The 24,273-nt window shown below is 46.4% G+C and overlaps 1 protein-coding gene across 1 annotated transcript in view; it reads right to left on the bottom strand.

Annotated features, from left to right (window-relative positions):
* LOC119174258 (sulfotransferase 1C2-like) overlaps positions 1–24,273 on the bottom strand; it is a 265,196-nt gene that overhangs the window by 70,976 nt on the left and 169,947 nt on the right. The gene's annotated exons all lie outside the window — the stretch shown is intronic.

The following is a 24,273-nucleotide window of genomic DNA, read 5'->3' as shown; positions in this document are numbered from 1 at the left end:
AAAAAAAAGAAAGGGTCACACAATGGCAGCCACAATGAAGGCGTCGGCGACGTGAAAATAAGGAAATAAAAGACGTCGCGAGGCGCGCGCGTATGATGTCCCCCTTTTGGTCCGCGTGTCGCAGTCATTCAGCTCGGCGACCGGCCGAGTTGTCGTCTTGATGACTACCGACTTATAGGAAGGATGGGTCGACCGCGGGAGCCCAATAATACACAAAGCGTGCATAGAACTCTGCGCATGCGCGTGTCCTCGAGGGAGTGCGCCGCGCGAGTCAATGTCTGGTGCGATGTTGCCCCGCTCGACATTTATCGCTCGCAGCGATGGGCCCGGGACGAAATGAATCAGGTGCAACCACCTCGCGTGTTTGTCTATAATATGCGAGGGTCGAATCACGTGTAGGCTGTAAGAAGACAATGCTGCTTACAAAATAGCGAACAGGTTATACTCGAGTCGACTTTACGGGATATTAACAATACTTGTGAAGGTTTACCATCATTTAGTTGACAATAGCCACCACTTACCCAACTCACGGGAAAAGCATAGGTGAAAATACACAAGTAGTAAGCACGCATTAACCATTATTTAGGCAACACTAACTGACTTTGCGTACAATTTGGCCGATTTAAGGTCGTGCTAAACAGTACTTGCGGTGTGCGAATAAATATGTTGGTGTCATGACACTGGTCACCGTTTTGCACAAACCTCGTGCACCGTGTGAATGGCATGGGGTTATGCCGTGATGTGTTTCGCCATGAAAATCACTGCTGCAAAAGTATCGCTCTCCTGGGCCTGTTCAGCGATGGAGAAAGCGGTGCGGTTCGTGCATGGCATTAAACTAAACGGAAGTGCAAATATAACACCAAACAAGAAAAAGAGAAGACAAAGAAGAAAAAATCACTTAGTTATGGTGGACTATAGTGATTACGGGGCTCGGATGCTGAACCAAAGTTCGCAGTTTCGATGCCAGCCTCGAGGGTCACCTTTCGGTGTGGGCGAAATGCTATGGAGGCTGTGTAGTCAGTGCTCGTTAAAGAACACTATTTAGAAATTTTCGGAGCTCTCCACTACGACATCCCTCAAACCCACAGCTTGGTTTTAGGACGTAAAACTCCAGATATTATAATGTTAGAAGATACGAAGTGGTTAATTTGACACATTGGAAGTCGATGTGACGTGAACAATCCTACACAATAAAATTTCTTTCCTGGGATGAGAGCTGAGAAGAGTAACTTAGTCGAGGATGAACATACCTCCACTTTAACAGCATAGGCCAACTGTTCAACTACGAAACTTCTTGCGCAGAAAGTAGCTGATGCACTTTAACAAGGTGCTTGGTTGGGCTGGTTGGTACTGCATGGTAGACGAAGAAAGTGCTCAACAGCGCAAATGACAGGAGGGGATAGAAGAGATGGCATATTCGCCTCCTCTGGTAAATACGCAGCCCGACCGGAGAGTTAGTCCCCCTCCTGTCCCCTCCTGTCGTTTGCACTGTTGAGCACGTTCTTCGTCTACCATGTAGCTGATGCACAATGTGGTATTGCGAAAGTGAAATGTGATATTTAAGTTACGATGAATGCCAAATAGTTCTATCTGTGTGACGTACAAAATAAGTCACCGCTTTGCCACAAATGCGAAGCAATGAACGTGATAGCAAAAAAAAAAAAATTGGAAGGTCACGCGCAGATTGTGTACGAAAGCGTCTCGGAATTTTGACTCGATACATATCAAGTGGTCCGAGGCGGATAAATCTCCTCCAAAACCACACTGCAATTAGTCAAACAGGTTGTTTGTTCCAAAGAAATAGATAAATCTGCGGTTTATTACCTTTTAAAAAAGGTTTGCATAGGCAGCGTTTTGATGCGATGGGCCTGTAGCCCATCGCACCTACAAGGCCTACATGCATGCGATGGGCCCGTCGACTGAAGATGCGTTTTTGCCCTGTTTCAAAATGGGGATGACAATAGCCTCTTTCCACGAAGTAGGCTTCTCGCCGGAAAACCAGATAGCGATGTACAAGGAAAGTAAGGCCTTTTGAGTTACGAGAGATAGGTTTTTGTAGCATTTGATTTACTAGATGGTCTGAGCCTGAGAGGATTTATTGCAACAGTTCAAAGAGGCCCGTAGCTCAGGTAAACAAAAAGGTTCGTTGTATGCTTCATATCTTGTACATTTTCCCCCCAGTTCTTGTTTTTCTATTCTTGTTTTGTAGCGCTGAAAGGCCTCCGAGTAATGCATCGAGCTCGACACCTGTTGGAAGTGTTCGCCCAGGAAGTTTGTCTGGTCTTGCAAGCTTTCGTCCTGCGTATTTACCAGAGGGGGTGAATATGCCAGTCGGCTTATTACCCTACTGACCCTGTTCCACACCTTAGCCTCATGAGTATATTAAGAGATGCGTGATAGAAACTTCTGCCAACTTTCCTGTCTCGCTTGTCGGCGTGTGTCTGCCCTTGCGAGGTTCCATGCGAGGTTCCCTGTGAGGTTCTCTGTTGTAGGAGAGTCCCACAGCAATCTCCACTCTTTGTTTTGCTTCTTGCGTACGTTTATACAGTCGTTATTTTGTGATGGAAAACGCCGTTTCCCGTACTTTATCTTTGTAGGATGCTCTTGGTTGCAGCGTTGATCAGAAAAGCTGTAAAGAAGTCGACGGCAGCTTCTACGCTTAAGGTTCACAGGTCAGTCCAACTTCAGCGACTGAGGTTTCGAAACTGTTTTCGATCGACTGCATCAGTCTTCCATTGGGGAACGTGTGGAGGACATGAATTCGCTATTGGTGTGCTTAAAATTATTGGGAAGTCATCACTTCCATATGAATTCCCAATAACTTCCCGTTTAAGGAGGCCAAGAAGAGACGGAGGTGTAATGCTGATATCTATGAATGAAAATCTTCTATTTGCGAGGTTATACTATATTGAGACTTTTTTAATTACAAAGACACGTGCCAGAAGACACGCGTATTGTTCAATTAGGTGACCACTTTGATGAAGGCTAAATGGTACAGAGGTGTATATACTGCGCGATGACAGTGCACTTTACAGAACACCGGATGTTTGACATTTCCAGAGCACTCCGCTGCGGCATCTAATAAAATAGTGGTTCCAGGAGGTGAAATCTCACATAGTAATTATTAAGTATATGAAACCCTTCACTACGGCTTGCCTCGTAATGACATTTCGCTTTTGCCACGGAAATTCCCAAATGTAAATATGAGTAGAAACATATGCTCGTACATGCGATATCCCTGTTATATTTTAAGCGTAAATCATCTATTAACTTTAATTATTATTTAATATTATTATTTTATTTACAGATACTGCTGTATCAAGTTTGAGACATTGCAGGAGTGGTTACATTAAACGAACAAAAACAGCACAAATAAATAAAAAATATAAAATTACATAATTAGACACCTATTCAACAAACAATAAATGATCAAACAAAGGAACCACGGCAGAATTAAGAACATCAATTTACATCATTGGACACTTGTTCAACAAACAGCGCATGCGGTAGTCGTTTCAAAGTAGCGTCCAGATTATTCCAAGTGTCAACTGTGCACGAAAAAATAGAGTATTTATAACAATCAATAAAACATCTGAATGGCACAATGTTCAACGGATTGTATCGGCGAGTCACCTGGGTAGGATGATTGGTGAACGAAATGGGTGTGGCTATGCAGACGGAATTGTGCACGATGTTATGTAGCATGGTAAGCCGATCACACATACGTCTGTGTTCTAAACAGTTTAGCGATAAAGCATGGTAGTGCTCAGAAGGGGGAGAAATCACGGTCACAACGGTTAAAAAATGAATCTTATCGCTTTTCGCTGGGTGGCTTCAAGTTTATTTATGTCAATTGCAAAATGTGGTGACCACACAACAGACGCATATTCAAGAAGAGGCCTGACCAGTCATTTGAAGGCTATAAGCTTGCATTCTTTTGTGGCGCCCTTTAGCGTTCTTCTTAAGTAACCCACATTCTTAAGCGATTTTGCAGAAATAAGGTCGATGTGTCTGTGCCACTTCAAGTTTGGAAAGAATACAACACCAAGATACTTAGATTCCTGAACTTTATCCAGTGTGTGATTGGAGTCGCCATATATAAATTGCAATGGCTCCTTTTTATTTGTAAAAGTTATTGTCACAGTTTTCTGAAAATTAAGCTCCATTTGCCAAGTTCTACTCCATTCGCAAAAAGAAGAAAACACATCATTCAACAAAAACTTCGTCAGTGACGCTACGTACATTGGAATACAATACACAGTCATCGGCGTATAGGCGAAGCTTAACTGGAGTGTTAATGACAACCTGAGTGACATCATTAATGTAAATTATGAATAAAAGGGGCCCCAAGACAGAGCCTTGTGGAACACCCGAGGAAATATGAGCTTGTGACGACTGTTCATGGTTGTAGCGAACAAACTGACTCCTCAGGTACAAATAATCTGTAATCCAATCAAGTAATTTGTCTTGAGGCCATCCAGCGAAAAGCGATAAGATTCATTTTTAACCGTTATGACCGTGATTTCTCCCCTTCTGAGCACTACCATGCTTCATCGCTGAACTGTTTAGAACACAGACGTATGTGTGATCGGCTTACCATGCTACATAGCATCGTGCACGATTCCGTCCGCATAGCCACACCCATTTCATTCACCAATCATCCTACCCAGGTGACTCGCCGATACAATCCGTTGAACATTGTGCCATTCAGATGTTTTATTGATTGTTATAAATACTCTTTTTTTTTTCGTGCACAGTTGACACTTGGAATAATCTGGACGCTACTTTGAAACGACTACCGCATGCGCTGTTTGTTGAACAAGTGTCCAACTATGTAATTTCATGTTCTTAATTTTGCCGTTCCTTTTGTTTGGTCATTTATTGTTTGTTGAACAGGTGTCTAATTATGCAATTTTATATTTTTATTTATTTGTGCTGTTTTTGTTCGTCTATCGTAACCACTCCTGCAATGTCTCAAACATGAGACAGCAGTATCTGTAAATGAATAATAATAAATAATACAATAAATAATAATAATTTCAAAATGTAAGTTAACATGCATTAGCCCTATGTTTACTGTTACATTGACAAGTTCAGGCTGTACGCGAGTAAACATAGAAGGCTGGCCCGCAACCATTTACCGTTTAGAAAACACGCCACAGGAAATAGGGCAGTGCGCGCTATTGAACTCGACATCGTGAAGTGGCGCCCTCTGTTGTGTAACGTCAGCACGAGGACTCCGCTCTCAACGACGCTGCAGTAGCCGCTGCTCATGTGCGCGGATCATCTGCTTCTGGCGGGAACTTAGTCGAACGAACTGCCTCGCGAGGGTCAACTAACGCCTGCAACGAATGTTTTCGAGTGCAATTATGAAGCTGTTTTAGTTGGGACCCCGTCGGCAGTGCTGAGAAATATCGCCTATGGCCGACGAGCACGCCGTTGCCACCGACCGCAGTGCTGTCGAGAAAGTGAAACTGTCTGTGAGTGTTCTCGCTCGTCACATGCAGTGGCTATCGTATAATAATAATTAGTTCGGATGTTTCTTTCGCTAGTGTCACCAGGTGGTGACGCTGACGAAGGCAGAAACGGCTTGTCGAAAAATGAAACTATTTGGCAGACCTTATAGCTGGTAAACGGAAAGTTAGATTATAGTGATATGCCCTGCCGTGGTGGTCTAGTGGCTAAGGTACTAGGCTACTGACCCGCAGGTCGCGGGATTGAATCCCGGCTGTGGCGGCTGCATTTCAGATGGAGGCAGAAATGCTGTAGGCCCGTGTGCTAGATTTCGGGGCACGTTAAAGAACCCCTGGTGGTCGAAATTTCCTGAGCCCTCCACTACGGCGTCTTTCATAGGAGGAGGAGGAGGAGGAATGAAAGAGGAAAGACAGGGAGGTTAGCCAGTTCTCATAATCATATGGTGGTCTAGGGACGTTAAACCCAACATATCAGATTACAGTGACGTGCACTGGCACTGATAACGGTGAACAGAGTGAAACAAAATTGAAAATAATAAACGCGCGTGGTATAATGAGAACGCAGATGGGATTAACCAAAAGCTTGCAGCGTCCTTGCGCCTAATAAAGCGTTACCATTCAGGGGAGTACAATAACCTGTGGTGTGCTTAAAAAACGGTTTAATGATTTAGAGCACGTGGTTCTTCACTATGGGACAGCAGAAAGCCGTCCCTACAAACAATGTATGGTCGAAACAGGGAACGTCATTGCAAACTAGTAACAGCACTTCAAGTGAGTACAAGTGTCTTGTGTTACAATATCACTTTAGTGGCATGTACAAACAAGAGAACATAGACACGATGCAACTTACAGCACTGCAATACTCTCACAGATCACTGAAAGAAGCAAAGATAAAAGTAAACACAAAAAGCACTAAGTTTGAACATAATCACATTTGTGCGAAGAGAAGCAAGGTTTTTATTTTTATCCTTGCCAGCGAGTTTTAAAATGGCAATAAAGGAAATTCAATATGCCCAAGTACGTGACCTTAACCTTAAGAACCTCGCCTCCTCATCAAGTGTGAGGCCCAAGGGACGGCTTTCAACTTTCCGATTGTACAGTTCAGATGTCCTGGTGTCCTCCTGCGCCGGCACGAGACGCGAGCATGCACTGTGGCAGTGTGGACGGTGCTACCGCCGACGCCGAAGTGCGACATCAGGCGACTATAAGAAAAGCTCCACATTTAAAAACGACTGCTGGCGCTGTACAACCGTCGGTCAAGGGGGTCTTAACTTGGCTTTCGCTTGACATTGAAGGCAACAGTAGTGCTTCATTCAATAAATAAGAAAAACAATGGCACAGAAAAATGGCAGATCCCACATACAGTGAGAATCGATGATATGCGAAGCACGAACGAGAAGAGCTGATATGTCACTTTAAAACCAGCACAACATTACGAGGTGTGTGTAAATCATGCCGTACATGACTTCCGTGTCATGATTATCATGTTAAAATGTGTCGTTTACCTTCGTCATCAACTCACGTCACGTGATACCGAATTTAGTATAAGTGGAGCAAGCCAAACGCCCGTGAGCACGCTATGAGCGCGGAATGTTGTCATGTTCTTACATGACTCGCGTGTAAGGATTGTCATATTTTCACCAGTCATATATTTCGTCATATATTCACGTCACGTTACACCAAATTTCGTTTATGAGGAGCTAGCAAAACGGCCGCCAGCGCATCATCGAGGGCTCAATATACTGCAAAACGCGAGCACACTACAGTTTGACGCCAGGCGCGACAGGCGCGCCCTTCGTCCGTAGGCGCGGCCCGACGGCAACCGGCGCGAAATGCGACATGCTGCATTTCGTGTCGACGCGCTACCCAGACAACACTGCGTCTCCCTCTTTTCGTGACGGAGGAATGGCGGACGCACTGAAACGCGCATGCGTCAAACCAACGCAGCGCGGCGCGCGTCTGCGAGTATATGACAGGACCGGCGCCCTGCGTGGCGACGCCGGCATGACGCAACGAAATGAACGCCGACGAGCACGCACACCGCGTCACGTCGAAACGTACTGGCGCCTTGACTGTGGCATGTAGTCACGTTCTCACATGCCACACATCTCATGATTATCATGTTTGCACCAGTCACAAACCTTCGTCATCCATTGACGTCACGTAATACTAAATTTCGCATATGTGAAGCTAGCGATACGGCCGTGAGTGCATCATGAGTGTGGCATTTAGTCATGTTGTTACATGACACGCATGTAGTGATTATCATATTTGGATGTGTCATTTACCTATGACGTCCGTTCGCGTCGCGTAATACCGTGTTTAGTACGCGTGAAGCTTGTGAAACAGCCGTGAGCGCATCATGAGCGTAGCATGTAATCATGTTGTTACATGACATGCATCTCATATTTATCATGTTTGCACCAGTATCATACTTTGTCATCCATTCACGTCCAGTAATACCAAATTTGAGATAAGTGAAGCTAGCGAAATGGCCGCCAGCGCATCATAAGCGTGGCATGTAGTCATGTTGTTACATGACATGAAGTCATGATTATCATGTTGGCACTAGTCACACACCTTCTTCATCCATTCACGTACAGTAATACCAAATTTGGTATATGTGACACTCGCGAAACGGCCGCTAGTGCATCATAAGCGTGACATGTGGTCAGGTTGTTACAAGACATGCATGCCATGATTTTCATGTTGGGGTCTGTCAATTGTGTTGGCCATGCAATCATTTCATACCATACCAGTTTTGCAACATGCCATGTGAACAAAGCCACCGCAAGAGCTGCAGGACCACGAAATGTAAATGATGACATTCATGCCATACATGTCATGATTTTCATTTTATGACTAGTCAAATATGTTTTTCATACAGTCATGTTATGTTTCGATACCATTATCGAAACGGCCAGGAGAGCTAAAAGTCGTAGGCGGATAGATAGATAGATAGATAGATAGATAGATAGATAGATAGATAGATAGATAGATACGCTCAAAGTCACCGAAGTTCGCTAAGAAATGCTTCGCATTTAATAACTATTAGGCATTCCCAAACCATACCCAATTGCGAACATTCACGCGTTACCCCCACCAGTCTGCAATGCCTTTACTCGAGGAGTTCCCCCAAGAGAAGATACGGGTGGCAGTTTTTTTTTTTTTTTGGGGGGGGGGGGGGCGGGCGGGGGCTGGAAGCATTTTAATACCGCACAATGTCTTGTCCGCTTTACTATATACCGTCCGGTGTATACAGCAGATGTAGCGCAGGTACAAAACTAAACATGTATTAACAAAATCAAAAACTTGTTAACATGAAAAGACAATTAAAGGTAGCAACATCGTAAAAACACCCACATTTACTCACCAATAATCAAAGCATGTGACAAAAGAAAATGTTAACCGGAACAAAACATAAGCTTTTTAACCAGCGCTCAAAGGGAGGCCAGGATTCATAATTCAATGCACACCGCTTGCCCCCAACCAAAGAAAGAAATAACTTTATTTATACGCCTGGATTTATGCATGTTGAAACGGCCCTTACTGCTCTCCCATAGTGGAGTACTAAGTACTCGAAATCGTTAAACATGTTTTCTAAGCAAACTGACACCCGCTCATATCGCCGTGTCTTCATTGCTCTGTCGTGTCCGGGATAGTTTTAAGCTTTCCCATAGTAGAGTACTCTGTACTCTAAAATGTCACCCACTTTTTCTACCTCCCACCCTCTGTGTCGTTTACGGTACCGTTAGGGGCGTAGGTCCGGGGACGGCTTAATGCTCTTTCGTAGTAGAGTACCCGGTACTCTAAATCGTTATCCATTTTAAATGCGAAGCATTTCTTGGCGAACCTTAGCGACTTCGAGCGTATCTATCTATCTATCTATCTATCTATCTATCTATCTATCTATCTATCTATCTATCTATCTATCTATCTATCTATCTATCTATCTATCTATCTATCTATCTATCTATCTATCTATCTATCTATCTATCTATCTATCTATCTATCTATCTATCTATCTATCTATCTATCTATCTATCTATCTATCTATCTATCTATCTATCTATCTATCTATCTATCTATCTATCTATCTATCTATCTATCTATCTATCTATCTATCTATCTATCTATCTATCTATCTATCTATCTATCTATCTATCTATCTATCTATCTATCTATCTAGCGGCCTATGACTTTTAGCTCTCCTGACCGCTTCGTTAATGGTATCGATGCCAAACTTGGTATGGCATAACATGACTGTATGAAGAACCTATTTGAGTAGTCATAACATGAAAATCAAGACTAGTATGTCATGAATGTTACGATTTACATTTCATGGTCCTGCAGCTCTTGCGGTGGTTTTGTTCACATGGCATGTTGCAAAACTGGTATGGTATGACATGATTGCATGACGAACACAAGCGACAGACCCTAACATGAAAGTCATGACATGCGTGTCATGCAACAACATGCCACGCGCATGATGCGCTCGCGGCCGTTTCGCTAGCTTCACATGTACCAAACTCGGTATTACGTGATGCGAACACACGACATAGGTGCATGACACATCCAAACATGATAATAACGACATGCGTGTCATGTAAAAACATGCCTACATGCCACACTCATGTTGCGCTTGCAGCCTTTTCGCTAGAGTTTACATACGCCAAATTTGTTATTACATGCCGCCAATGGGTGACTGCTGCAAACTTGATAATCATGAGTTGTGTGCCATGTGAGAACATCACTACATGCCACAGTCAAGGCGCCAATACAATTCGATGTGACGCGGTGCACGTGCTCGCCGGCGTCCATTTCGTCGCGTCACGCCGGCGTTGCCACGCCAGGCACCGGTCCTGCCGTATACTCGCAGGCGCGTGCCGCGCTGCGTTGCTTTGACGCATCCGGCGCGCGTCCGGCGACCCTCCATTACGAAAAGAGGGAGACGCAGTGTTGTCTAGGTAACGCATCGGTTCGAAATGCCGCATGCGGCATTACGTGCCGGTTGCTGTCGGACCACGCCGACAAACACTGGTCACGCCTAGAGCCAGACTATAGAGTGCCCGCGTTTTGCTGACGTAGCGTCGCTGTGCCAAGCGTGCGCGCGCGTCAACGCTACAGTGGAGTATATTGGGCCTTTCATGATGCGCTCGCGGCCGTTTTGCTAGCTCCACGTATATTAAATTTGGTGTTAATCGACGTCAATGTATGACGAAAGTATACGACTGGTGCAACATGATATTTCTGACACGCGCGTTATGTAAGAACATGACAACATACCACGCTCATAGTCGATAGCTCCACATATACTCAATTCGGTATCACGTGACGTGAATAGATTACGAAGGTAAACCACATATGCAAATATGATAATAATGACACGGAATTCATGTACAACATCATTAACCTCCACCTCGTAATGTTATGCTGATTTTAAGATGACATATCGACCTTTCTCATTTGTTTTTCGCAAAACATTGGTTCCCAGTGTACGTGGGATCTGCCAATTTTTTCTTCCAGATATACTTGCACGTGTGTAGGTGAGTTGGCATGTGTCACAGGTGCTACTTCCACGAATACAACGTGGTCTGAGGATGAGACATAAGCGCGAGAATAACAAATATGCGTTGTGCTACAAATCCGTCAATCGCCCCTGCCATCCTTTGCAAAGTACACTTCGCTTTCTCATGTAGCAGCGAACCACCAAATTGACACTTCGGGAGTGTCTGTACACTCGTTCAAAGTGAACTTAAGTTGTCACGTGTGACAGGGGTATAACACGTGATCATTTACTTCAAGTTAAGAAAAGCGTGCAAGGGAGTTCGCTCCCTGCAAGAATGATAGCTCCTGTGTGGATAGCGTTACCATAGAAGGTTCGCTAATCGCATTTGGTTCTTCAATTGGCGCAGCTTCAATAAGCAAACATTTTTTTGTTCTCACAAGATGATTTAGTGATTATGGGAGTGATTATTTTGTATATCACGTTGCTGGTGATGACAGGGGGAAGTTGGGAATGACGTACATGCGTGTGAGGTATTTATTAGTAGTCGCTTCGAAACGAAATTTTCAGTTGCTAGCAAGTGCTCGTCTGTGTCTTCTCTGAGTGTGTGTAATTTTTAGCGCTTGTTTTATCATGAACCTTCGCCAACACGCCCAACTGGCAGTCATCCTTATTGATTACAGTATGTCACCAAAATAAACTGCAATCGCTAGAACTTCATTCGTGAAAAAAACATCACAGCATATCTATGGAGTGAATGATGATGAGTGCGGCGAAGCGCTGGAGGGTTTCATTACTAAACCGTGAACTATCCATGAATATCGCCCACTATATCATCAAAGACGTGACAAACACTGTATATATTGTAAGGCAACGGTATGGTTGCAAGACACTTCTTCTACTCGCCGAGCCTATGCCCCACAACACAGGTCAGACCGATGATGATGAGTATGATGATGCTCAGGTAGACCGATGATGATGCATATGATAATATGACGCGTATAACAAATGCTCAGGCTTATTTTCCCCCCACGCGTGAGCGGCCAGCCTGGACGCGTCTTAGACGGAAACGGAACGTCGAACGAATGGCTACAGGCGCGATACGTGGACAATATTCGAACCACGACAGCGATGATCCGAAGAAAGGTCGCTGGGAGTGACACGATAGTTCACTGGTGACGTTTGTTCATTGATTGGATAGCGTCCAACGAAGCGTGACTGAAACTTGTCGCACAATCCTGGAGTAAGAATTGGCGTCCTAAGCAACACTTTATCCCCTGGACGGAAGGAGCCGTCGCGATGAGAGCTGTCGTAGCGCTGCTTGCGATCTTGCTGATTTGAATGGCTTCTGTATTAAGGCGAGCTCGTTGCCGACATTCCTCGAGCCTTGAGTTGAACTGCCCTCATATGGTTGCCAAGGTGTCAATTGGAACATTTAGGAAGCAGACGTCGATGGCGAATGTCTGTGTACGGCCGTACACAAGGTAGAAAGGAGAGTAGCCAGTAGTTTTTTTTGAACAGCGGTGTTATGGGCAAACGTCACAAAAAGCAAAATTGTATCCCAGTTGCCGTGGTTTTTCGCGATATACCTCGATAGCATGTCTTTTAGATTCCGATGAAATCTCTCTGTCAGCCCATTAGTTTGGGGGTGGTAGGCTGACGTTATCTTATGTACTGTGCCACAGGTTGTGAACAAGTTTCGATTATGGTGGACAGGTACGTCTTGCTGCGATCACTCAGGAGGTTGCGAGGTGCACCGTGACGCAGTACTATGACGTTGAGAAATAAGTCTGCGACGTCTGAAGCAGAACTTGTGTGTAGTGCAGCAGTCCCTGCGTACCGTGTCAGGTTATCGACAGCAGTCACAATCTAACGATTACCTGCTGGCGTGATGGAGAGAGGTCCAAATAGTTCTATGCCAACGATGGTGAAAGGAGTCTGGGTACACGGGATGGGTCGCAGAAGGCCAGCAGGAGACCAAGTTGGTCACTTCTGCCGTTGACACAGAAGACAAGATGCAAGGTACTTGGTCACATAAGTAGAGATGCCAGGCCATAAGACGTTTCCTGATGCGGCCTTGTGTTTTGTGAAACACCAAGTGACCTGCACATGGGTCGTCATGAAAGGCTTCGAGGAGTCGGTGATGTGGAGAACGCAGAAGTACTAGAATCCAGCGGTGTCTATCAGCAGTACAAACGTAACGATGGAGCACATTGTTATCGAGCTTAAATATTCGTAGTTGTAGGCGTAATCTGGCAATAGGAGCAGCTAATATGCTACTTAGGCATTGGATAATGCGATTTCAATATGGATCATTACGATGGCGTGTGGTGAACTTGGTGTAGCGATTTTAAGCCAGCGTGTCCATAACCTCAAGGTGTGATAATGTAAGGGGTGACGCAGTGTTTTGACCACGAGACGAGCAATCAGCAGACGTACTCGATGATGACAGCGAAAGAGGGCAGCGAGAGAGAGCGTCTGCGTCTTGGTGTCTTTTGCCAGACATGTAGATGACGTCAAAGTCGTGCTCTTGTAGGCGGAGCACCCAACGACCGAGGCCACCAGACAAGTTTCGCAGTGTTGATAGCCAGCATAAGGCGTGACAGTCTGTAATAACAGTGAAGTGGCGTCCGTAAAGATACTGTGGAAATTTTTGTATTTTTGTGGTTCGGTATCTGTGAAGCAATCCACACTGGTGCCCTGGGGCAGTGCAACAGGCAAAGAAGTAGGGTTAACTGCCATAACTAATGCTCTGCCATCATGAAAGCGAACCAGGCTAGAAGCGATAGTAAGCCCACCAGAGATGTAGCGTCCACACGGTGCCAGGAACACATCACCAGTACTGATCTTATCTGATGTCAGGGTCAGAATATGCTCATTACCTGGAGGAATAAAACAGTCATCAGCGGTGACGAAGCGCTGGCTATGAGCATCTTTATCGGACGAAAACGCAGTATCTGACGCGAATGACCCTCTGACGGCAAGATATCGCGGCTGAAGCTGAGGAGAGAAAGTGCCACCCTAACATGAGCGCATTAGTACACGATGACAGAACGAGGAACTGTATATGGTGAAGGATGCCCTCAATAAAAACTCGGGCTGTGCAAACACCAGAAGGCTGAACGAAAACCGCATTAGCACAGCGAAGGGGAGGGCCATTATACGGTGTCTTCACATTGCGCAAACGGGAACACAAGTCCACACTAATAACTGAGAGCGATGCACCTGTGTCCACCAAGGCTTCAGTCCATATACCCTCAACACACACTGAAAGTACGTTTGAAGGGCGTTCCGGAGGAGTTCGATGCAGTTCACCAAATGCAGCTTTCCCTCCTGAAGCTGCACTGTTTAGTTTTCCGGGCGATGATCAGGCATCGTGGTAGCCGGACGAAGTAGTGACGAGGAACGGCGCATAGGCGACGGGGAACGACGGCGCGAGGAGCGGAAGGTACTGGCTGCATCGAAGTGCAGTAAAGATGGTTAGCGGCGTTGGTACAGTTGGTATGGGTGGCGATGTTGTGGAGCAGCGGCAAACTCATCCCTCTCGTAGTCACCATAGCCCCGCCTTTCGTCTTGTTGACGTCGACGACAGAACCGTGAGATGTGGCCATGTATTCCGCAATAATAGCGAATTTGTCGAGACGGGCGCCAGTCATGGAAAGAGGTAGGCGTTCCTCTTGGGGCGAGAACATTCAGTGAAGGATGAGTTGTTGACCCATGCGGCGGTGATTGCCGAGAAGGTGACGCTGCAGCCACCTGAGCGTACGTGAGTGCTGGAGCGGATAGAGTTTCCTTAAGTTAACTAGAGAGGACTCTGTCGCTGTGATTGTTCGGCGACCATAGAAATCGTGGGTAGTACACACATTTGCCTATAGTCTTCGTACTTCTGGTCGACGAATCGTACTTGCGGCTTCGTTTATTGCTGTGTTTCGGTGCTGCTTTTAAAAAAAGATTCAACCCTTTTCAACTTCGTGACCCAATTTGGAAAGGTAAGTCTAAAAGTATAGGGTGGTGAAGCGCAACAGCTGAACATTTGCTGATTTTTGTTTCGTGAGAAAACAGCTTCAAGCCCCACGAACACACACGGAGACAAAATCAGGCCGAAAGTACGAAGATTTGACAAATGCGTGTACTACCCATCATTCCCATGCTCGCTGAAGCACCGTGCGTTGCAGCTCCCATAGACATTAGCGCCAGAGCTCTCTCTAGTGTGTATTAGGAAACTTTATGCTGGAGCGGTATGCGGGCGCGGAATTTGCTCACACATCGTAGACGCTAATTCCTCCCTCACGATGTTGCGGAGGCTGCCTGCAGAAGGTGTCATACGGAGCTCATAAGACGACGTGGTGGCCTGCAGTTGCAGCTCCTCGTGGATCATGGACCGTATCAACGCACGCAGCTCACTGTCATGCGTTGGCCTGAGATCTTCTGTGTCAGGTTGTAAACGTATAAACTGAAAGTCACCAAGTCGCTGACACGTACTGGTGATGTACGCGACCGTGGTGAGGTTCTTTGCCGCCAAAGCGTTAAATGCGACGTCGCCTATGCCCTTGAGCAGGTGGCGAACGCGGTCGTGTTCTGCCATCGAGCTGTCCACGCGACGGCATAGAGCGAGGACATCTTCAATGTACGAAGTATAGGACTCGCCGCAGTGCTGGAGATGTTCAGCAAGCTTCCGTTTGGCGATGTCTGCACGTAAAGAAGGGTTGGAAAATATCTGACGGAGGTGCTGCTTAAATGTAGGCCAGTCTGGGAAATCCAGCTGATGGTTGAGAAACCATGTCTTAGCGACCCCCGTCAGATAGAACGGCACGCGGGACAGCTTCACAGAATCATGCCAACACTTAAGCGCACTCACACGGTCGTACTCATCCAACCAGTCTTCAACGTCTTCACCGCCAAGGCCAGCGCACATCGGGGGATCTTTTTGAGGGGCGGTGACAGTCCATGAAGGCATGCCCAGGGGTGTAGGCGGGGTGGATGGAGCCGTGTTGTTGTGCTCGTCTTGCAACATGACCGTAAGCTCACTGCGCAAACGGCGACCTGACCGGAGCTCCACGGATGGTTGGTAGTCGAAGATAACAAAAAAGCGCTGCAGGGAGAGGACCAGGGGACCAGAAAGCACTCTCCACCACTTGTATGGCAACGTTTTTTCTGCAAGACCCTTCTTTTACTAGCCGAGCCTCTGCCGCACAAGACAGGTCAGACTGATGACGATGAGTATGTACATATGACAAGATTACGCGCATGAATAATGCTCACAATATATATATATATATATATATATATATATATATATATATGTGACGTAAGAAGGCAGGGACGGTTAGGAGAAGCAGAGGAGGAAGAAGTCAGAACGGAATAAACATGGGGTATGCGCCAGGCCACGTCGCCCATTCTTCATAGCGTCACACAACCCGTTCCGGAATGGGGCATTCATTTCCTTCGGTGTTTGACGCATCCTGTAGACAGCTGATGAATGGTGAACTAGTGTCTTGCTTGTCGGGCGTAGTTGGCAATGCGTCATCATTGCTAGCATGCTCTTCAGAGGCTTCGGTGACGGGGTTCATTAAGGGCGCTTCTGAAAGACAACTGTGTACGAGGTTTGATGTATCATGCTCTTCTGAATTTGTTCGATTCATGAATTGGTGAGCTCTGCATGTGGGCACCACAGGTGTCATGGCATTACTAGGTTTGAACTGCAGATTTTGGCAAGTCTGTGGTGCCATAGAAATGACACGAAGCTCTTCAGGGGCTTCTCTTTCGCTGTTCACTGCGAGTAGTTCTTGCGCCTGGTAGCGTGCGACGTTCAATGCGTCTGAGCCTTCTGTTTTGTTTCGACTCTCAAGAGTGTGTGCGCCGACGCTGATGCATGAAACCGTACGGAAGAAGAATGGCTTGACAGGGTATTTTTCCGATGCGCCAGGTGATCTACCATGAATACGGCGTCCTTACAAGGCAAATGGTGAGCGCTAGGAGCGCTTGAAGAACCGCGTGACGAAAACCCAGGTGGTGGACCACGTATGCGAGACGAAGAGTGAAGGGCCTCATGTGGTTGAGCAACGTCTCGGGTCATATGCTGAAGCGATGACTTTCGCGCAGAAGGGAGGCGCGCTTGACGGTTAGGTTTTTCCCAATATACGCATGGCCTTCTGTAAGTAAACTCATGTGCCACTTCGTCTTGAGGCAGTTGTCGATTCGCGCTGGGGTTTCGAATGGTTGAGGACAGCTTAAGGAATTAACGATAATGTGCGGTTGTCTCTAGATGGTTGGCAATGAGTAGGTCTTGGTCATAGTCGTTAAAACGGGTAATTATCTCCTCTTTGATTTTTCGCCATGACTCATCGTTCTCGAATATGTGGGTGAGGTAAAATTTGAATGCCTCACCTGAGGTGTAGTCAGTGAAGTTGATGATCATCTTTCGTTCCGACCAGGATGCAGCGGCGGCGTGGACCTCGAATAGGTTGAACCAGTCCTGTACGGGTCCGTCGTCCGCTGATCCGGTGTACTTGGGGATGTCGAGGTCAGCCGATGGTTCTGTCATGGTGCTGGTCGTTGTCCTTCTAGGTGATGATTCGGTAGTCAGTGTATGGTCAGGGTGTCTTCTGGGGAACTGCGTCGATGATGAGTGACTGATGAAGGGGCAGGCAGGTCTTCATTCTGTCGACTTGTATGACGCTATGAAGAATGGGCGACGTGGCCTGGCGCATACCCCATGTTTATTCCGTTGTGACTTCTTCCTTCTCTGCTTCTCCTAACCATCCCTGCCTTCTTACGTCACACACACACACACACACACACACACACACACACACACACACACACACACACACACACACACACACACACACACACACACACACACACACATATATATATATATATATATATATATATAAATATATATATATATATAAGATATAACAGACAGTAATGCCAAGGAATGTACAGGGGAAGTTATTAAAACCAATGGAATGTAAATAAGAAGAAAGAAAAGTGGATGAAAAAATTACCAACTGTGAGCAGAAATCGAACCTACGACCTTCGAATTACGCGTAATTCGAAGGTCGTAGGTTCGATTCCTGCTCACAGTTGGTAATTTTTTCATCCACTTTTCTTTCTTCTTATTTACATTCCATTGGTTTTAATAACTTCCCCTGTACATTCCTTGGCATTACTGTCTGTTATATCTCATTAATATTGTGTTACGGAAAAAACGAGCCCTTAGGTATACACTTCTTTCCCTTATATGTATATATATATATATATATATATATATATATATATATATATATATATATATATACATATATATTCCGCAAGATACCGAACCATGATCATTTTAATCTTCTGTTACACTGGGTATGCAGCTCGTTGGGGTCGTCGGCTTGTGTTTAGAGAAGGTGGTTAATGATGTAGAACCTTTGTACTCTACTATGGGAAAGCTGAGAGTGGTACCTGTGTGTTTTGAAAGTTTTTAACGATTTAGAGTACGAGGCACTGTACTATGGGAGAGCTTAAAGCCGTCCCTTGGGCCTCAAACAGACACTGACGCCGTCCCATAAGTGGCGCAGAGATAGTGGTGCCTGTTCTCAGCGTCACAGTTATACTGTTATAGATAGCCATGATGTAGCCAACCCTCCACGACGAACAGATCTTCACTGTGTGAGCCCTCGGTAACATTACAAGTTTTTTCTGACATTTTATTCCTTCGTTTATTTGTTTTTCAGCACGCAAAGCTACGCAACGCCACTTCTGGTATTCATTTTCTTGTATAACTGAGCTTTTTTATCTGAACAATTTTTCAATTATGTCCTAAACCATTTGATCGCTTTCGCTACTTACGTCAATCGTCACGTTCCCCGCAGCGGTGGTCTAGTGGCTAAGGTATTCGACTGCTGACTCGCAGGTCGCGCTATCAATCTCGCCGCGGCTGCGGCGGCTGCATTTTCTAAGGAGGCTAAAATCTGTAGGCCCGAGTGCACAGATCTGGGTGCACGTTAAAGAACACCACGGTGGTCGAAATTTCTGGAGCCCTCCACTACGGCGTCTCTCATAATCATATCGTGGTTTTGAGACGCTAAACCCTACATATTGTTACGCACAAGGTTATTGTTGCACAAGGTTATTGTTGTTGTTATTGTTGCAGCGACAGATATTCCGCCAACTTTGATGCTAACGTAGAACCAGTGTACACCAACTGCATGAAAAAGAATGTGTTGATCCCACATTGTGTGGTGTCGATCAGACGTGGACGCACTGGTTTATGGACTGTCCATCTGGCAACATGTCATGTTGCCAGATGGTCTAAAGTTAGCCGTTGTCAGTGGACAACACGAGGCCTTACTGGTGACCCAGCTTAGAGATGCGCCGGAAGAGCATCGTAGTCACAGTTTTGAAACGGCTCTTCTGTCAATGATGAATAAGTCGCTGAGCACAAGTGAACGCCGAACATTGGTCAATGTACTTTCGAAGCACGTCTCTGCATTCGACTTTGCGCAGAAAAACAAAGCGCCCCTAATCCCTGCTTCTCGGACATGTCACACTATCAACACGGGTTTGGCCAATCCGATCAGACAAAAGCCATACCGTGTTTCGCCATCCGAGCGGCGGATTATTAATGAGCAGGTGAACGAAATGATTGAAAACGGTATCATTCAAGAGTCGGTAAGTCCATGGGCAGCTCCAGTAATTCTCATTAAAAAGAAAGACGGATCCTGGAGATTTTGCGTCGATTATCGCCGATTGAATGCTGTAACAAAAAAAGACGTGTACCCACTTCCACGTATTGATGATGCCATAGACTGTCTGCATTCGGCCTCTTACTTTTCCTCTGTAGACTTAAGATCGGGCTACTGGCAAATTCCCATGCATCCTGAAGATAAAGAAAAGACAGCCTTTGTAACCCCTGACGGCCTTTTTGAATTCAACGTGATGCCATTTGGACTGTGCAACGCGCCGGCGACGTTCGAGCGATATATGGACACTGTTCTTCGTGGCTTGAAGTGGAGCATTTGCATGTGCTATCTCGACGACGTCGTCATCTTTGGACGCACCTTCAGCGAACACAATTCACGTCTGGATACTGTACTGACTTTCATAAGAAACGCTGGCCTTGTTCTTAACTCAAATAAATGCCACTTCGGAGACCGACAAACGCTTGTTCCCGGACACCTAGTCGATCAGGAGGGCATCCGTCCAGATCCCCAGAAGACAGCAGCCGTTGAAACGTTCAATGTGCCGCGCTCTGTGAAGGAGCTCCGCAGCTTTTTGGGGCTTTGCTCCTATTTTCGCCGCTTTATACATAAATTTGCCGATGTCGCGTATCCGTTGACATTTTTGCTACGGAAGAACATTCCATTCGAGTGGACTCTGGAGTGCGACTCCTCTTTTCGTCAACTGAAGTTCCTCCTGACGTCGCGGCCTGTTCTTCAACACTTCAACCCATCAGCTCCAACCGAACTGCATACGGATGCCAGCGGCATAGGAATTGGTGCCGTCCTAGTTCAACGCTATGGTAACCGCGAACACGTGATTGCATACGGAAGTCGCTCCTTGAGTAGGCCCGAGCAGAATTACACTGTCACAGAACAAGAATGCCTCGCGGTAGTATTTGCAATTCAGCGGTTTCGGTCTTACCTATATGGACGCCCTTTTACTGTCGTCACCGACCACCACTCATTGTGTTGGCTTGTCAACTTTCGGGATCCTTGCGGCCGTCTAGCACGCTGGGCACTTCGGCTCCAAGAGTATAACTTCATAGTCTCGTACAAAAGTGGTCGACGACACGCAGACGCAGATTGCCTTTCGCGCATGCCACTGAGCACGACAGAGTGTGACGCCGATGACCTCGATCACCTCGTAGCTTCTGTGTCACCAAAGTTTCCCGACCTCAGTACTTTCAAAGATGAACAGCGAAAGGACACCAGGCTATCATCGCTTTGCACAGCTCCTACGGTATGCCATTTCTGTGTACGCAACGGATTCCTATATAAGAACTTTTCCAGCACTGGCGCACGTTTCCTCCTGGTAGTGCCAGAAAGCCTTCGAACAGCGATTTTAGGTGCTATGCACGACGATCCTACGTCCGGACATTTAGGTTCTGCACGGACGCTTTACCGTGCTAAGGAACGCTTTTATTGGCCAGGAATGCGACAGTCAGTCGAGGCGTATGTGGCCAGCTGCACACAGTGTCAATGCCACAAACGCCCATCTACTGCTCCGGCTGGTCTTCTACAGCCCTTGCCACCTCCAAGCACACCTTTCCAACAGGTGGGCATTGACCTCGTGGGCCCTTTTCCAAAGTCGGTTAAGGGCAACCGCTGGATAATTGTATGTGTCGATTACCTCACGCGCTACTGTGAGACGGCGGCCATACCAACCGCAACTGCCAGCGACGTCTCTGTGTTCCTGCTACAGCACGTTATCCTCCGACATGGCCCACCTCACGTGATCATCAGTGATCGTGGGCGACAATTTACGGCAGATATAGTAGAAGAGCTGCTTCGATTGAGTGAGTCCCGCCTTCGTCACTCGTCGCCATACCATCCGCAAACAAATGGACTCACGGAGCGCACCAACCGAACAATTGTAAACATGCTCTCTATGTATGTGGCATCCGACCACAAGAACTGGGATGACGTGCTACCATTTATAACGTATGCATTCAACACCGCTAAGCACGAGATTACAGGCTATAGCCCCTTTTTCTTGATGTACGCACGACCACCACGGCACACACTCGACACAGTTTTGCCATTCTCGGCGTACGAGAACCTCTCAGTCACCGAAATCCTCTGCCTTGCAGAAGAGGCGCGTCGTATTGCTCGTCTACGCACTTTGGCATCACAGGAAAAATCGAAGATACGCTATGACGTCCGCCACCGGCCTGTAACTTACCATCCAGGTGACTTAGTGTGGCTGTGGACTCCGGTACGAAGACGCGGGTTATGCCAAAAGTTCTTGGCCACATACGACGGACCGTTTGTTGTTCTCGACAAAATCACGGAAGTCACATACACAATAGCTCGCCTCACGAGAAGTGGTAAAAGAGCCGCTAAAACCCAAGCAGTCCATGTCGCCCGACTGAAGTTGTGCACACCAAGGTGAATCAGTTACCTCGCCCGGCGGGCTTCGTCTGCGAGGGGAGGAATGTTGCGCATGCCTGGGAAGAAAACGAAGATGGGTGAACAGGCTGGCTGCCCGAAGCTGGAGGAAGAAAGAAGACGACGACACTGCGATCATCAACCTGTTGGCGGCTCCGGCGCTTCTCTTCGCGACCAAAATAAATGGCCCCCTTCAGCCGTATACGTCCTGGTCCTCCTTGTGCGTAACAATATCAATCAATCAATCAATCAATCAATCAATCAATCAATCAATCAATCAATCGATCGATCAATCAATCAATCAATCAATCGACATGTTCCTGCTCAAAAAATGGGCAGTGAGGGGTGAAAGGTTGTGCTGTTTGGGGTATACTATATTGTCGACTGGAAATTTGTAAGGTGGGTGGAAGGTAACGCACGGGGAACGCGACGCGTCATGGCGCAAACGCAAATCTGTGATAACGTATAGTAATCGACGTGAGTTTACAGCCGAGCACCTTGCGAGGAAAACGTTGACGCCATCGGTGTCAAGACAGCGAAGGGTGGCAGTATCGACGTAATAATCACGACAGGTGGAAATAAGCGGCGCAACTAACGATTTCACGTGTGAACGCGCGTATGCCGACATAACACTGTTGAACGAGCCCTAAGCGGCGCAAATATTTTCCGTTGCCGCAGACTTGTCGTCAGTTTCGAACCACGCACATATTGTATACTATTGAATAAAAAGGCAAAAACGCCGACCACAACAGAAATTTTGTTGTGGTCGGTGTTTCTGCCTTTGTATTCAATGATTCTTCCCAACCCGACGGGTGTCCGTCGAAGCCTCGATTTCGTATTGTATACTACTTTGTAATAGAGTAACTTGATCTTCTGTCAATCTGAAAGCGAGCACTGCTGGAGTCTGCATATTCTACCAGAACTTTCAACATGTTTCTTTCAGTTTCTTGGGCTACGTCGCACCGAATCACTTGCGATCATTTATAGGACTTGAATGCCACGCAGACTCCGAACGTTTCCCATTTGACTCGTTCCTAAATGATGTGCATGACTAAGGTACGTCGCAAAACCACTTAGAAGTACGGTCGTTTGGGCTAGTTGGTATGACCTGACGATAGTTATAATGCGAGAGCAGAACGACGACAAAGGGAGATGAAGGCGCTCGTCTCCTTCGTGTCCCTTTGTCGTCGATCGTTCTGCTCTCGAACTATAACTATCACTAAAAACCACGGAATGATAATGGCATATGCCGTTGTGGTGGGCTCCCGAAATTCCGACCACCTGGTGTTCTTCAACGTGCGCTGATGTCACACAGTACACAGGCCTCAACCGTTTCACCTCAATCGAAAAGCGACCGTTGAGGACGGGAACCCGCGATCTGCGGTTTCATCAGCCGATCACTGTAACGGCTACGCAACCACGAGAGACAAGAAATATGAGAGCGACAGAAAGTCAATATATTTGGAGATTATTAGTACAAAGAAAACGAAGATTACACTTTTATTTATTTTTTTTCCGAATTTTATGTGACAGTGTATCGGTCGTCACATACATCAAAGTGTTTTCTCGCAGATAATTGTGATCATTAAAACTTTGTTTAGACGTGGCTTGTTTGACATTTGGCACTTTCAGAACACAATATAATCGATGTCTACAGAAACAAATGATTGCCTATAGACACGGGCAAGCGTCCTCGAAACATGTCATGTCATGGCGAGGTAGTCATTACGTCACTTCGTCACATGGCGAAGAGACTTGATTTGTGGGGTTTAACGTCCCAAAACCACCATATGATTATGAGAGACGCCGTAGTGGAGGGCTCCGGAAATTTTGACCACCTGGGGTTCTTTAACGTGCACCCAAATCTGAGTACACGGGCCTACGACATTTCCGCCTCCATCGGAAATGCAGCCGCCGCAGCCGGGATTTGAACCCGCGACCTGCGGGTCAGCATCCGAGTACCTTAGCCAGTAGACCACCGCGGCGGGGCTGGCGAAGAGACTTCATGACAGGCTAAAGTCACTTTGGTAGGGCGTCCTCACCCACGTCTTTTGCGGCTCTATATACTCTATTATGAAACCTTCCCACACAGTAAAATTATCACTTTTTTCTTCTTGCGGAGGAAAATATTTCACACGTACAACCCAAACGCGCTGGAGAACAGCGACAAGTCTAGTTGGTTAACGGG

This window comes from Rhipicephalus microplus, chromosome 5 (genome assembly GCF_043290135.1).
Source record: "Rhipicephalus microplus isolate Deutch F79 chromosome 5, USDA_Rmic, whole genome shotgun sequence".
NCBI lineage: Eukaryota > Metazoa > Arthropoda > Arachnida > Ixodida > Ixodidae > Rhipicephalus > Rhipicephalus microplus.
The sequence above is the reverse complement of the archived record's forward strand: the minus strand, read 5'-3'. Positions and strand labels throughout refer to the sequence as shown.